The sequence below is a fragment of the Haliotis cracherodii genome, unplaced genomic scaffold, assembly GCF_022045235.1.
Source record: "Haliotis cracherodii isolate W230 unplaced genomic scaffold, xgHalCrac1.p SCAF_4, whole genome shotgun sequence".
NCBI lineage: Eukaryota > Metazoa > Mollusca > Gastropoda > Lepetellida > Haliotidae > Haliotis > Haliotis cracherodii.
In genome coordinates this window covers 50,183,457-50,199,561 of record NW_027266297.1, presented here as the reverse complement: position 1 = coordinate 50,199,561, position 16,105 = coordinate 50,183,457, and the positions used below count along the sequence as shown (strand labels likewise).

Genomic DNA, 16,105 nt, shown 5'->3' with positions numbered 1-16,105 from the left:
CTGACCAGATCCAATTGTTGTTCTCTTTTGTAGGTTGCCTGCTCTTCTTCTTAGACTGTTCTATGAGCAAATTATTGAGTGGCTTAGCGATCTTGGCAAAATCCTTCACAAATCGCCTCTAGTACCCAGTAAATCCTAGGAATTTGCGAACATCTTCTGTATTCTGTGGTACTTGCCAGGTCTTCAGAACACGAATCTTCTCTGGATCAGTCTCGATTCCATTCACAGTTACTATGTGACCAAGATACTTCACCCTTTCTTTGAAAAGCTGACATTTAGATGGTTTTAGTTTGAGTCCGTAATCTCTGCGTCATTGAAATACTGCTTCCAGTCTTTCCATGAACCTTTGAAATGTTGTTGGAGCGTTGGTTAGACCGAATTGCATTCTATTACATTCATAAAAACCTAATGGTTTGTCCAACTGTAAATGCAGTTTTCTCCTTATCCTTTTCCTCAAGCTCAACATGCCAGTATCCAGAGCATAAGTCCAACTTGGAGAACCATACAGATAAACATACTTGTCCAGACAGACAATCTATGGTTTCATCAATTCTTGGAATTGAGTATGAATCCCGAACTGTTCTTGAATTCAACAATCTCATGTCAAGACAAGACTGTTATCCTGTTTGCGGACTAAGACCACATAAGATGAGTAGGAACTGTGATATTCTCTAACTGCTCCACACGCAATTATCTCATGTAAGTATTCCCTTACTTCTTCAAATAATCCAGGAGGGATTCTTCGATGTGGCTGCTTGAAAGGAGTATCATCAGTCAACCTGATTCCATGCTTCACAGTGTTGCAACAATGTAAGTCTTTGAAACCTGAAGACATGATGCAATCCAAACGCTGTAGCATGTCAGAGACTACTTGCTTCTATGGATCATCAAGATGGCTGTCTGAGAGATCAATCCTTGACTTGCAGTTCTGAAAAGAAGTATCTGACACATGATTAGTCTTTTTAGCAGATACATCCAGGGGCACTTGTGTAATGACACGAACTTGGTGGAGTTGACAGAGTCTAGTCTTTGGACGAGTGGTGATGACTCTTGCAGACAGTTTGCAGCATCGAACTGGTATTCTGAGTGAGTGAGTTGGGTTTAACGCTGCTTTTAACAGTATTCCAGTTATACGCTGTGTTACTTGTATTCTGGATAACTTACCATGTTTTCCAACTTCAACTAGGCGAGGACAAACAGACAAACCTGTATGAATGTCATATTCAACCTCAAGATGTTCTGTAACAGAAGTGTAACTCCCTGGGCTATGACGAATAACTCCACTGAGGGTGACCATCTGATTTGGCTGAATAATGATAGGTTTACTATTTGTAGACATGACTGTTCCTAGAATGCCACATTAACTAATTGAATCCAGAGCCGTAGTCCATTCCTTGGGTAATCCCTTTCTGTTTCCTGATTTCTAAATTTCAATCTCTTGAGAACATTGATGCCAATCACTGCAGGGATGTTCTTGTTGTATTTTGTATCCTTTGTTATTAGTATGGGAATCTGAAATTCGACATCATAGCAAGGAATGTAGATAGATTGACATCAATGTATCCAGCGTAAGGTATGTCAGTGTCTCCAGCTCCAGTTATTTGAAGTTCAAACTCACTTAGGGACCGACATTCAATCTCTGATTAATGTAGAGTTGTAAAAGGCTTGACTGTCAGTTGTAATCTGGGATCCTGTATCTAAAAGTGCAGAACATTTAACACCAGCGATGACTACTTGAGTTTCATTAGCATCTCTGATCATTCTGTCTTGTAGATCTGTTGGGTTAGGGCTATCTCTTCCTTTGGCCTCTACTGGCCCTTGGGGCCCTTGGGGCCCGGGTAGCCTAGTGGTAAAAGCGTTGGCTCGTCACGCCGAAGACCCGGGTTCGATTCCTGACATGGGTACAATGTTCGAAGCCCATTTCTGGTGTCCCCCGCTGTGATATTGCTGGAATATTGCTAAATGCGGCGTAAAACCATACTCACTCACTCACTCACTCTACTGGCCCTTCAGCAGTAGGCCATTCTAGTTTAAAGATCCACCACCACGACTCCCACATCCAGGTCTAACACGACCTCGGCCTCTAACTGGGATACCTGTATCTGTAGAAGGGTCCTTCTGGGCTTCTAAGACTGAAAGACTATCCACGATCTGCTTCAGAAGTTTGTCTGTCTGGGGCTGTTGCTTTGGCTGCGCTAGTTCCAGCTTGACCAGTCTCTTTATAACGTCTGATAGCTGCTGAGATATCTTGAGAGTATTATCTGTATCTGTTGTGGGGTACCCTATCCATGACATACCGTTGCTGCTGGACCTTGGATCTCATCCTTAGATGTGGCTCTCCTTGCATCTCACATTCAATTTCTCTTGTGTTTGGCAGAAGATCTTCGAAATCGTGTCCTGTGTAAATTCCAGGTCAGGTAGCATTCTTTAATGTTTCACAAAATAATCCACTCCAGAATTTATTTCTCAGAATAGTGTCTCTCGATGTAGTATCCATGTAGCCTCCTCTATCTGTGGCTCTCTGTAGCTCTCTGTAGTAGGATTTCCAATCTAATTCCCCATGATGCAACTGATTCAGATTCCTGTTGACAAGTCATGTAGAAACCTTGCATTGGTGATTCCGGATTATCCACAGTGCCATATATTCCTATCAGTTTCCTCACGATTGTGTCAACTGTAGCCCTCTCACCTGGTGAATGTAGAGAATCATTCCATTTCTCACCTCAGGAAGCAATGTTGACAATGAAGTACGGATACAGGACTATCTATTGCCAAAACAACAGAAGCACAATCACCCATGTTCCAATTATCCTCAGGGGTAATCAAGGAATAACAGGAATAACAGGTGAAGTGCCTCACCAACTGAAGCCAATATAAAGAACAAAAATAATACAAATTTGGGGTAGACTGCAGTATTTGGGTCCCCACTTCGGAACGAACGTTTTTACATGTTTACGGAAGTTTTCGAATGAAAAACATTCCACGCATGCGCACTTCGTTATTTACGGTCGAAGCGAGAGGAAAATAGGCCGCCATTTTTTGTACCCCACCGGACGTAAATTGGTTCGGATTTGCTCAAATAAATTGCACAACGGTAAGTTCATTCATGAATGCATATTATGAATATTCATAGAATGTTCCATTACTCACTCAATCAAAGAGATCCGCTGACGCGTCGAAAGCATTGGATTCTTCCTCTTCGTCAAACAGTTCTGCCGAACCATCCAATTCATTTACGTTTTCTTTTTCTCTGATATCGGGTGCCCGCACTGGACTATAAACACGGCTGATGAACTTAAGAAACAGAATAAAAGGATCAACTGAACAACTTAAATATTTTTTTCTGAAAATGTACTCAACAAAATAACTATCATACAGTCCTTTATTCGTTCCGTACCTGTTTCTGAATTTACAAATTCTACACTGTGGTTAACTTTTTTATGTATGTACCCCATCCCTCCAAAGATTCCAAACAGTCATAAGCTTTCCATCAGTCCGAATGAATGATTGATCCCGGTTTAATAAATCTTTTAATAATTGGGATCAATGTTTCGCAATTTCTTTTCTCAACAGCAGTGATGAACATCTTGCTAGAATTCTTTTCAATCCCACCAAACACCCAAACACCATCCACTCTCCTCCCCCTGTGAAACTTTCTTTTCCCAAATTTAGATTCATCAATTTCTACTTCTACCCCAGGTCCCCCAATAGCCTCATTCTCTCCTTCCAAAATTTCCAAACAAACCTCTCTACAAAAATTGTACCAATCAACCAAAGTGTGATCAGAACCAAGTTTCAACTGAACTTAAACAAAATCTTCTCTAGACTTGTAAACCCAATAAAATGTAATTTTCAAAATGTCAGGAATGGACAAATTAGAATTATAAAACCAGGAAGAACGCTTCACAGAAATCTTGTGATGACAACTCTTATTACTACACCTCCACACATGCCCCTCACTCCTACTGCTGTCCCTCCTCCTGTTCATCTCACCATTCTCACACTTACAGCAAGGCCCTCCAAACTGTCCTATCACGCCTACATCCTCTAACCAGTCCAAAAGTCTCCCCTTATCCCTGCACAATTCATACAAATCATCATACACAATCCTACTGTCAGACATTCTTGAAAAGTAATTGAGCAAAGTGACAAAAATAGAAGACTTACCAGCCGTGCAATGTACTACGAGCGTAGTGGCCTACTACGAGTCCATATAAGGAATGTCACATGATCAGACACGTGATGTCTTACGTCATTTACGTCCCGCCCACAAACAACACGAAGTCGACACCACGAGAATACGTCTTTACTTTCTATCGTAAAACTCTCGTCCCCCTTAGGGGCGGAGTTTTCGACCATACTTTTCACGTCCTGCTCATTTTTGGGGTCCTTTTTGCACAAAAATGCCTCCTAACGGGTTTCGGCGCGCTTATATATAAGCAAAGCTGCCGAAGGCAGCGGATTCCTTACGGAAACCCACGAAGTGAAAACCCAAATACTGCAGTTGACCCCAAATTTGTGTAAACACAAGACCTACAGCCAACTCAGGAAGAGCAAACCAACCAAATACAAACAGTCAACCAGTATCGCCAGATCCACTAAGGATACCATGTAAACCGAACATCAGTTCACAGCAAAACATTGTAAAGCAGATGACTGAGGAGAGCAAATGAAAAGCAGTCTACAGTGTATAGCAAAGGGAGGTAATACCAATTACAAAGTCAGTAATTGTGTCACCAGTACTTAAAAGAAAACACAGTTTGAAACCTACATGATTTTAGGCCTATCCTAATGAACAAACGAAGAAATGCACATCTCAACTATCATAGTATTCACTCGATCCGTGTCTAGGCTGAAACTGACCGTCTCTAGCAATCTATGAATTTACCTTAGTGTCTGTTTGACGCATCATTATTCACCTTTCAATGATCGGCCAGTTGATGACTAACTGCCACATATTCATTAACAACTTCGGAAATCTCTCCCGTCACGTTTATCGTGTAGGCCATTTTGATGTCTTGTACTTGATGTAAATATATTACGACGCACTGTCATTGTGACTGACTTACTGAGGTAGTTCTTTACAGAACTTTCTCATCTAATGAGGATATGATTTGAACACATGTGCTGCATAAAATGTTTCTGAAGAGCAAGTTGTGCATCCATATGCTCATGTCACCTCTCTTTTTAAGGAACTATTTTACGCTGCAATATAGCTTCTTGTTGTATGGCTGTCAGTGTAAACATGAAGTCACACGTACTAAATAAAATTGTGTTTAGATCTTGGCCTACATCCTTTGAGGTAAGAAATTGTGAAAAAATTTTATTATAAGAGTTGTGTTCATTGGAGTATGAGCCTTCATACTCCAATGAACTCACACAAAGTGAAAGTCAATTCTTAACGAAGTATCAACTAACTAATAATAAAAAAACTGCAGTGTTAGTCAATATTCTTATCATCACATAATAAACACTTGAAGTATCTTCTGTAAGAATATATTTCCACAGCATACACATTTTCAGCGTGAAATCAGGAGTGTAATACGCAATCAGTAATGTAAAAATTTCCGGAAGTGTTCGGAGTCTATCGCCATGAGAAGTGTACAACACAAGTACAGGTGGAGATATTACAATGCACACTTGTCTGCATATAATGTCTATCACAGTTGTCCTGGAATATTACAGTCTGAATATAAATTATCACAGCTTGACAATATAGATTTATGATCATAAAATCATTAAAATGTCCAAGTATATACCGTATTGGACATAATAAGCGCCCAGGGCGCTCTCAAAATTAGAAATTGGGGCTCTTATTAGAATATTATTTTGGTGAAAAAAACACAGAGTTGAAAGATAAATTTCGTGGTTTATGCTGACAGCCTGAAATGTTTAAGTACGACAGATATATTTATCAAGAATTTAATTGCCCATAATTAAAGGTGCATATAACACACGAGTGCGTATTATACGTGAATAAATAAGTCTTGTGTACATTGATCAATTGGAAGGGGTGTTAATTGGGATTGTTCCCTAGCCAATATATTAGCAAATATCACCGTGGGCGCTTATTAGAGCGGGGTGCTTATTACGTCAAATACGGTACTATAAAAGTCTGTGAAGGTGATTCAGGTGATATGGATGTTATGATTGATAACGATGATCACGTAGACGATAATGACTTCGATGATGAAGTTGATGTTGTGATGATATTGTTTATGATGTTGTGGCTCTACCTCAGTCCCTAATCGGGTGCCATTTTCTCATGGGTTCTGCCAATGATGTTATTGAGGGAACTGAGGTGGTGAAGATGGGTTATAAAAGGATTTATTACCTGTAAAAAGATATAAATGACATCAGCATGAATTGATAAGTCGAGGGAGAAATAATGTCTTCCCTTGGCAATAACGTAACAAAAGTCGAAATACAATTACACTGGAAAGAATGGCACAAAATAATATTCAAACGCTGTAACTTAGTATACTTTAAATGTAGCAATAAATGTCTTTTGCAGCACACCTTAGGTGTGATGTCACAACATTAAAAAGTAATATTGTTATGATCTTTTATGTAATTATAAAATATATATATACATGATTAACAAATGGAACTTAAGCAGATCTTTCACTCACAATCTTTCTTACAGGATGGTGCTTTAACTTAGTATTTGAATTAGTAATCTTGTGCAACACGATGTCTTTTTACAGAGAATGATATTCACAATTTATTACATTTATGATTAAGTTTCTAAAATCGTGTTACCTATTCTATTGACTAGATTTCCATAAAGAAAGCAGATAGATAAGGAAGGGTACATACCTGTAAAAAGATGTATAAATGACATCAACATGAATTGATGAGTCAAGGGAGAAAGAATGTCTTCCCTCGGCAATAGCGTGACAAAAAGTGGCATTTGAAAGTGTCCAAGTCACATCCCAGGTATGTGCACAAGATACTGCTGGTCAGACAACCAGGAGTAAGATTGAGAGATAAAGCGTCCGTAAAATGAAACAGAGATAATTCTTGGCAACTAACCCTGAATATATCTGGCAACAGAGCTGATGAATGTATCAGAAAAAATCTGAGATCCTTTTGTACAAAAGAGAAGTGTCATTGCAACTGAATTGGGACAACCATTGTCTGGATGAACATTTATTTCTAAAAGCTAATTAACCTGCAGCTATGACATGTATATGTCTCGAATCAATAATTGTCGTTACTTATATCTTATACAAATTGTTCATCCCAGTTGTATTGTACATTGACTGTCACTGATTAATTACTGTTGTTTATATTTATTACTTAATCCATGTCAGGTGGCCTGGGCTATATACGCCTTGGTCCTGAGATGAAAATCTGAGACACTAGGTCTTACGCTCAGCCTGGCGGGTTGGGCTAGGTGCTCCTTGTATGTATATATCTATCAAGCAAACTTATATATACTACAAGCCATTGACTCCATGTTATCACTTCCTACTTTGAACCCCTTGCATATAGGAATATGCAAATAAACATTAATCAACATCACACCAAAACGATGTTAGTTGATTCAAATAAACCATGTTGATACTATTTTTTAACATATAATCTTGATCATTATTTATTTCTCTCCATTGTCTCAGTATATCATTTTAAATATGTTGAAAATCTAGTATTGTTACTTTAATGTTAAATCTTCTTTAAAGTTCTTCAAAAGAAAGAAATCCATTATAATGACAGATAGCACATAAAAAAAGAATTCCTAGATTAAACCAATTTTTAATTATGTATCAACCATGTACTACAGTTATAGTATCCCTTAAGATTGTGTTTCTTAAAGTATTTTCCCCATAGAGAAATAACAGAAAAAGGATTAGTTTGTGTATTTTGCTATATTAGCCCAAAGCTAAAAGATGTCTTGAAATGGCAAGTTGGTGTGAATTTGTCGGTTATTCTGTAAATATCTTTTAAGGCTAGAGAGCTTCAACGCATCATTTAAGATTCAGCATTATAAGTCCCCCCCATCATATTTTCTAATGATGTTAATTTTTTTCCTGTTATTCTTTTGTCATTCAACAGAAAGTTGAAAAAAATTGTGTTGTGTTGGTCTAAGAAACATCTTTGAGAGTGCAGAGATAATATGGTTGTTTTTTTTTTTAAAAATCTCTTCCGCCAGTTTCATAAAATTCTCAGAAACTAGTGAAGGTGCATGAAAATGAAAGTTTGCATGCTTATCTAAGAGATACTTGTCAAGACTGAGTTCGAAAATGGGTGCCATAAATTATACTTTTACAGAGTTACTGCCCTTGATCCATGTTATTTTACTTGGTGCATAGTGTCTGCAATGGGACAAGTTTTCTCAAAAAACGACTGAGGTTAGTTATCTAAGAGATCTAAGAGATACTTACTGAGTTATTTTTTCCAGAGAAGGGGCCTTTTGTGTGTTTTAAATTAATAATATTTTCTGATGCCATAAAGTGGCCCAAGTGCCTAAGTGCCTTTCTCTTCCTAAGACTTAATGAGATTCTGTTTTTTCAATTCACTACAATATGAACAAACAAAATTCAACAAGGCACTATCAAAGTCAGAGCGAGGTCTGGGTCGATCTGATCTTTCGAAGGACCCTGGGAAGGAGGACAAGTAGTGTAGATGATGGGGGTTCTAGACCACTTCCACTAAAGCCAGGTTTATATACCTATACCACCACTACAGAGGGAATTGTTTATGTCAAAATGATGATGCAATTTAACGATCGTCATGATATCGTATTAAAAGAAACATCAATATTAGGCCAGACGAATTTAATTGCTAGGATTATGGATTTTTTGGGGTAAAGTGGCTGAATGGAGGCGGGAATGTAAAAAAAAAAAAATACTAGAGAGAATTTTTTTTCGCAGGTATTACGGATTTTAGGAGGCGGGAATGCAGATAGGAGGAAATATTAAAAAAAAAAAAATCCCTCACTTGTGCCACAGAAGCTAAAAAAGTATTTCAGAATTACCCACCACGCATGTTGCAAGCAATGCACTATAGTCCCTTTATCTAATGACACTCCTTACTGATGACCAGGGTTTACAGGTATCTTTTGGCAGTTTTCCACAAGCAGGTAGACTTCAATAACAAGCTTTTAACTTATTAAAAGTTTTATTGTATTTTAAAAATATAAAAACAATGTGAAATACACTGAAATTCAAACAACACTTGGCTTCAAAACAAATATACATTTGGTACTTGAAATACTCTGTCCAGTATAACTTTATCGTGTTAAATGATCAGGTAACACTCATGGCTGAAATGTTATGCTAACATGTGGAATGCACTTAAATTAAATAGCCCTGTTTATTCTCGATTTTGCCACCACTGCCACATAATTTAGTCCAAAGTCTGCGTAAACTTGCATAGGTGTTGTAAGTTCGACAATATTCCCGTAGGAACCAGCCTTAGATTCTGTTGCATGCACCTCTTGAATAGAAAGTCCATCTCTATCGGTGATTGACGATACGGCTTTCGTCGCCAAATCACCAACTGTGTCATCCAGTGGACTTTCCATGATTTGCTTTGATAAGCACGCACTACCCTTCAGAACGCTTACGCTGAAATACTTTGCTGACATTGTCGAAAGACACCAGATAATAAAATGGCATTAACACCGAGTTCCCAAAGACGCTTGTGTGATAGATGAAGCCAACATTTATCAAAGAAAATATCTGCTTGTAAAATATATTTGCTACTACATGTTATACACCATTTGAAAGGTCTGATCCTATGGTTTATGAATATGAAAGTTATGTTTTTCATATTTTTTAAAATAATGCATTTACAACTTAATCAAGTTCGTTGTAAATAAAAAATGTAAGCTAATACGTTGTTAACTTCCAGATTTAGGACCAAGGAAGTGAAAACTTGATGATTTTCGGCAAATATAAGATTTCATAAAATGCACTTGCCTATTTCTGTTTTATTTTCATTTCCCCATAACAGCGGCTGTCCACTCAGTAACATGAAGAAATACCGCCGTCTTCGAGGCTTCGTATGAATAACACATTCGTCGAAGAATGGCATATGACACATCGCTAGAAAGCTTATTCCTTCATCTACACGCTCGTAACATCGCCTGTTTTTTTTCATAGTTATAACAGAGCAATATCATTGGATTAAAATTGGTTTCTAATGACGCTTTCTTGCCGAAATCTGCTACAAGTTTCGTGATTGGTCAATTTTGAGCACATGACCTAATGCAGCCAATCAAATTACAGCTGTGGTACCAAGCTCGTGTTTGATACATTTCAGAAGTTGGCGAAAGATTTTTGTAAAATCGTGTTATTCTGAACGTTTTAAGCCGGAAATCACGATATATATTAAAAATATAAAACTTTGTGAATGTATCGTGCTAGGTTACGAGCTGTGACAAAGATTTTTCACACATATATTTTTGCATTAAACATCATGTCCGAGCCGAGAATTCAAGGCGACGAAAGCTGAAATGTCATTTGACTTACATTACAAGCGATCGCACGAAAAGATGGAAATAATAACTTAGATGTAAGTCTGATTACTTTTAGACATATTTTTGTTGATTTTATTTATTACTTTGTATAATATATTTAAAGATTTGTTTAGAACCTCTTTATTTTGCTCTTTGACATGTTCGATGTTGACCCGTTGTCGAAATTTGTGTCAGAGAATTTTATTTTCAATAACATCGCGGGAGATAGTGAATAATTTTTTAATGTATCGATTAAAAATGATAAATTGAAATGGAATACGTATTTCAGACATTGTGAAATGTGACAGATTTAATAAATGAATGACATCACAGGTAGATCTAGGTCCATAAAAATATATATTATTTTGACGTAAGGAATTTTAGTTAAAAACTAGAGTTACTTCCCCTAACATGTATTCTCTCACATCAAGGCTTATCGATCGATGTCGGATGTCGGGTAGAATATTTTTTTTAAAAATGATAGAATTTCATTTTTTTTTTTTCGATTTGGCGAAAAATGGTGTCGGCGGATCCGTAATCCTAGCAATTAAATTGGTCTCGCCTTAATTAATAATGAATAAAATTTACTATAGCCCAAGAGGATATTGGAAAGGTATAGGAGCAATACAAATAAATTAGCCACTGCGGCTAAGGTGTGGCCAAGGATTGGTTAAAGAAACAAGCGATGTGGCAAATATACTTACCAGCACCACGTTATATACCGAGGAAGAAGTTTGATAATTTTATAACGAATGAAGTTCATGAGGCTGACCTCTTGTTTCGTCCCCATGATAAGGTAAGACGTAAAACCTATAAATACGCATTAACCGTAGTGGATGTGGCTAGTCGATACAAAGAGGCTGAGCCATTAACCTCGAAAGATTCAACAGAAGTAGGTAATGCACTGAGCCACATATATAAATGTGGACCACTAAAATGGCTAAGCTATTTCAAGTAGATCCTGGTCGCGAGTTTATGAGATTGGTAACTAAACTGTTAACAAAGCACGATGCCGAAATCAGGCGTGGTGAAAAAGAGGCCCACCGTAGTCAAGCTATTGTTGAAAGAAGATTTAACCGGACATTAGCGGAACGTTTGTTTGGCTATCGGTTTGGGATCGAAATGAAATCATAACAATTGAGATCAACCGAATGGGTTACATGATTATCAGCTGTTGTATACATCTGTTGAATAATGAAGTAACAAGATTTATCGAGAAGAAACCATCCGATGCGATTAAAATGAAATCTGTTACTTCCGAATCTTCAACACCGAGGAGAGGCAAAGAACAAAAACTTCTGGATAGAGTAAGCGTAAGATATTTATTCCAGCCCGGTGAACTCGAAGGAGGCCTACGTCACGCAACCGATCCCATTTGGTCCCTTAAGATATATAACATAAGTCGATTGGTTATGAAAGAAGGAGAGCCTATTCTTTATTATATATCTTAAAAATGGACCGGGTAGGGCATTTGTACGAGAAGAGTTGCTCATAGTTCCCAACGATACAGTATTACCGCCCTAAATAACCATAAGCATAGGTAGTTACACCATCCTTATCAATCCATCTCTTTGTATCTAAGGGGGATAATGATGTCTTGTTCATTCTTAATCCATATATCCTATGATTGTAACTTCTTAAAGAGTTCATCTCGTGTTTTAATGTTCTACCGTTGAATAATGCTTCTTTATACTGTTCCTGTTTCATATGCTTTTTTACCATATACAGTGATCCCTCGGTATTGGGCTCTTCGATAAAGCACTACCTCGGTTACTACTTAACACCCTTAGCTTTTCTTATCTCTCCATTATCAGACTTCTTTATAGAATACATCTTAAGTCTTAATCCGACATACTCCGCTATAGGAATCCCAGCACATTCATCCTTCATCGTACCTAACACCTTTTTATTTACTACGCTGTGCAGTGGATTATCTTTTGGGTAATCGCTCGTATCATACATACATATACACATCCTCGGTTTGTATTTCCATCAACAAAGAATCTGTGTCGGTATATAACACCTCGCATCTATCACCGTATTGCTTCTTAAGTTTGTTGTAATAAAAGTCATACATTAAGTGTTTTGAGAAGTCAGGAATACTCATACCAGGCCTGTGGAATTTTATATTACTCTTCTGCATATGTAGTGTGGCTAAGTCGCTATCAAATATCTTGCTTCTGTTAAAAGCCGGACTGGCTATACATTTCCTGAGTCTTTCTTCCTCATTAGACCTGACTAATTTAACATCAACACACTTCCTTAGATTCTCCATAGTTTAACCAAATACTGAGTTATTCATGAGCTTATATAGATTCTTTTCAAAATCGCTGGTAGCTATCTTTCTTAAATCTGTGTTCAGCCTTATATCATGATATGACATTTATACTAAGTTTTCCTATAATAATTAGATCCACATCAAGTGCTTTTATGAGTTATCATGGGGTAATATTTATACATCATTTAATATAATTATAGTTTAGCAAGTAATACTTAATACACAGGTAAAATGCATACGGTATATAAATATCAGTAGTTTCAGTTGTAACTTTTTAGATAGATGCTAGCCTAAGGTAATGGGAGCGCATCTCCTAGACATACTATTCAATAAGACAAGAGTTATGTCTACATAGTTTAATAGATTTGAAGCTTTTAGATAAATACTAGCCTAAGGTATCAAGATCCCATCTCCCAACCAAAAGATATGTCTACATAGTCTTATAGATTACCTTGAACTATTTTATTTAAATAAATCTGTCATCACCTATATTAGAATAACATTCAGCGATTATTTCAATTTAGACTCATTAAGGATTAGCCCCCATACAAGCTCGTCTATAGTGCATTAAGGATTAGACCCAATACAAGCTTGTCTATAATGACACCATAATCTCTTTCAAAGCACCCAGTAAATATGTCAACAAGATTAGTGCCAGTCCAACAGGATTAACAGGATTAAGTATTCCCCTCTGTCTAGCCATTCATTAACCATAAGGCACAGCCCATCGTGTATCATTCAATCATATTCCATTTTATTGTTCTAATTTTTGTTAAATACATACAGAAACCAAATGTTAAGGCAGAAGGGGTTTGACTCTCATACCAAGCAGACCTCTCTCCCACAGCCCAGACTCTCTGTGGCACCCTCAGCTTTTTTCTAAGATATTGTAAATTGTTAATTGTTCTTGTAAATAAAATTGTGATTAGTCTCCTGTGACTCCAGCTCTTTGCTGACTAATTCCCCCAAGAAAACCAGCACGCCATTTGGAAGGTTTTGTTCATCCGAACATACCATAATACTTATATAGGGCTTTATCCACGGGCTTTGATCAAACTTTAGAACTCTATGTATTTTCTTTAGTTTCATAGCTAACGATAGATATAACTGGAGATTTCTGTAGTGAACTATATATTTTGTCTTATCCATCAAATTTGGTACAAGTTTTTCTATGTTAGCTAACCGAGTATTACCCATCAAGGAGTGTTGATATTCCGACATCCAATCTTTATTAACCATTAATCTTTCTGGAGCTAGTGGATAACTGTTATGGTCTTTATGCAACGAATTTGGATATTCCAAGTCAACTTCTAGTATGTACCCTTTATCGGAATCTGAGGGGATATCATTGACTTCGATATCATTCACATCGGCCCACTTAAAACTACTCATGGGTAAAGGTTAACTCATAGCCCATCCGTACAAATTGTTGGCGTCGATATATAATATATGCATGTCGGGTTTACTCTGATCATATCCTTCCACTAATTTATTATTAGCCTTAGAATACCTTTTCGCTACCATTGATATACCCCCTCTTAATCCTTTCTCAATAAACAAGTGCATTTCGTAATCTGTGAGTAGTTTTAGTTCTACACAGGTCTTCTTCAACAATGCATCCCACGATAGTCCAGGACTGGAATAGTACCATGCCGGGTCCAAGCCGTATTGTTTTAAACATGTCTTTCTAAATATCTCGAATATATCGGCGAGTAACAGTACATCAGTTTTTAAGTACAGATCGTGATAATCACCTAAATTCTAACAACCTAATTTATCCCAGACCGTCAGAGCGTGTTCATAATCGGCATCGATTATTTTAGATTCAGTTAGTTTAGTTTCGTCGGATCTAGACCAATCATCCATATATCCGTAAGGATATACACAAGAATATATTCTCCACAACAAATGACGTGTTAACCGATCGGTATATTGATTTGTTATTGCAAAGTCATTGGGATTGTTCGCATTAGCTAAATTGTACAGGGAAGATAACAGAAACTGTACAGAGTATATGAATCTAAGCCCCTTACTTTGCTTTATTCTGGCTTTCCCATCCTTGTCCATATAATGTATAGTTTTAGTCAACGAGAATGATATGTATGTTTCCATATTATTAGGAATACACGTTAAACCGCCATCGGTCTTTGAGATAGCTTACATGATGAGATGTGAATCATATCCTCTAAGGTTGTGAAACACAACGGTGATGGGTATTCTTTGAGAATTCATTTTTAGTTTCGAGTTACTCTCGTTATGCGTGGCTCCCCGATAATTACCTCTGACGTGACAATCACAAATCACCCCTCGTCATGGGTTTCTTATGCGATAACTTTACCCTGCTTATTCTCTCTTCTTTTTGTAGGTATTCTAGGAACTTTCCCGCTGCATCGGGGCCTCTATAAATCATGGGTGGGTTTGTTTTCCCATCATACCTTACAACTATATATCCAAATCCACAGTGAATATGTTCTTGAGTTTTGTACTTAAAACTACTATCAGTATTGTGTTGGGTATTTTCTATAGGTTTGATAAGTGCTTCGAAGTCGGCATACTGGCATTTGATTACAATAATGTTCAAATCTTAGTATATTTTCTCCCTCTTTAGGCATATCAATCCTGATAGCAGTCTGTCCAACACCTCTACAGTCTTCTTTATGCGCTTCTAATAGATCCTGTCTGCTGTACCCATGCAGACATCTTTCGCAGAAATATTTCTTTTCTTTATGGGTTGTTTGATCGTATAATAGTCTGCTTAAACTCTTTATCCATGTATAATGATATTTACCATCTTTTTCGATTAGAAATGAATTGATTCTGGGAATATGTTCCATAGTGGAGCTTATCCTGTGTACAACAATTCCTTCAGAAGAATCTCGAAAGCATTTATAGCCAGATTATTTTGCTTTTCCACCTTATCAATTTGTGAGATTGGTGTAGGTTCGTCTATACCATCAAAGTTGAGTCCATCATTTTGGGAATAGCTAGAAGGTCTATCTGGATTTTTGTCTACGGGGAACAATGCAGATCTTATCCTAATTCTGAAACAGTCATCGCCTTTATTTTTTACATTAATTATGGCTTTTTTCTTCTTATAATACGGGGGTAAATCTATATAAAATCCACCTTTGAAAGGCATATAATTTGCAATATCTAAATATAAACTATCAATTTTATCCACACCCCAACCCGAACCTCTATTAGTCCAGCGTTCTAAAGTTTCTTGTATCCTCTGAATTGATGTATCTAATGATGCGTTTATAGTATCAGATTCTGTTATAACTTCTTGCTTGCCTCGGAAATAAGGTTCAGTATATTCGGTGTCATTTTTACTCAATGACATTTTAACCGTCAGCTGGTAT

The 16,105-nt window shown here is 37.1% G+C and overlaps 1 protein-coding gene and 1 pseudogene across 2 annotated transcripts in view; both read right to left on the bottom strand.

Moving 5' to 3' along the window:
- The window catches only part of LOC139480089 (plasminogen receptor (KT)-like), a 133,202-nt gene that overhangs the window by 19,842 nt on the left and 97,255 nt on the right, over positions 1-16,105 (bottom strand). The window lies entirely within an intron of this gene.
- Positions 3,151-4,158, bottom strand: LOC139478302 (uncharacterized; annotated as a pseudogene).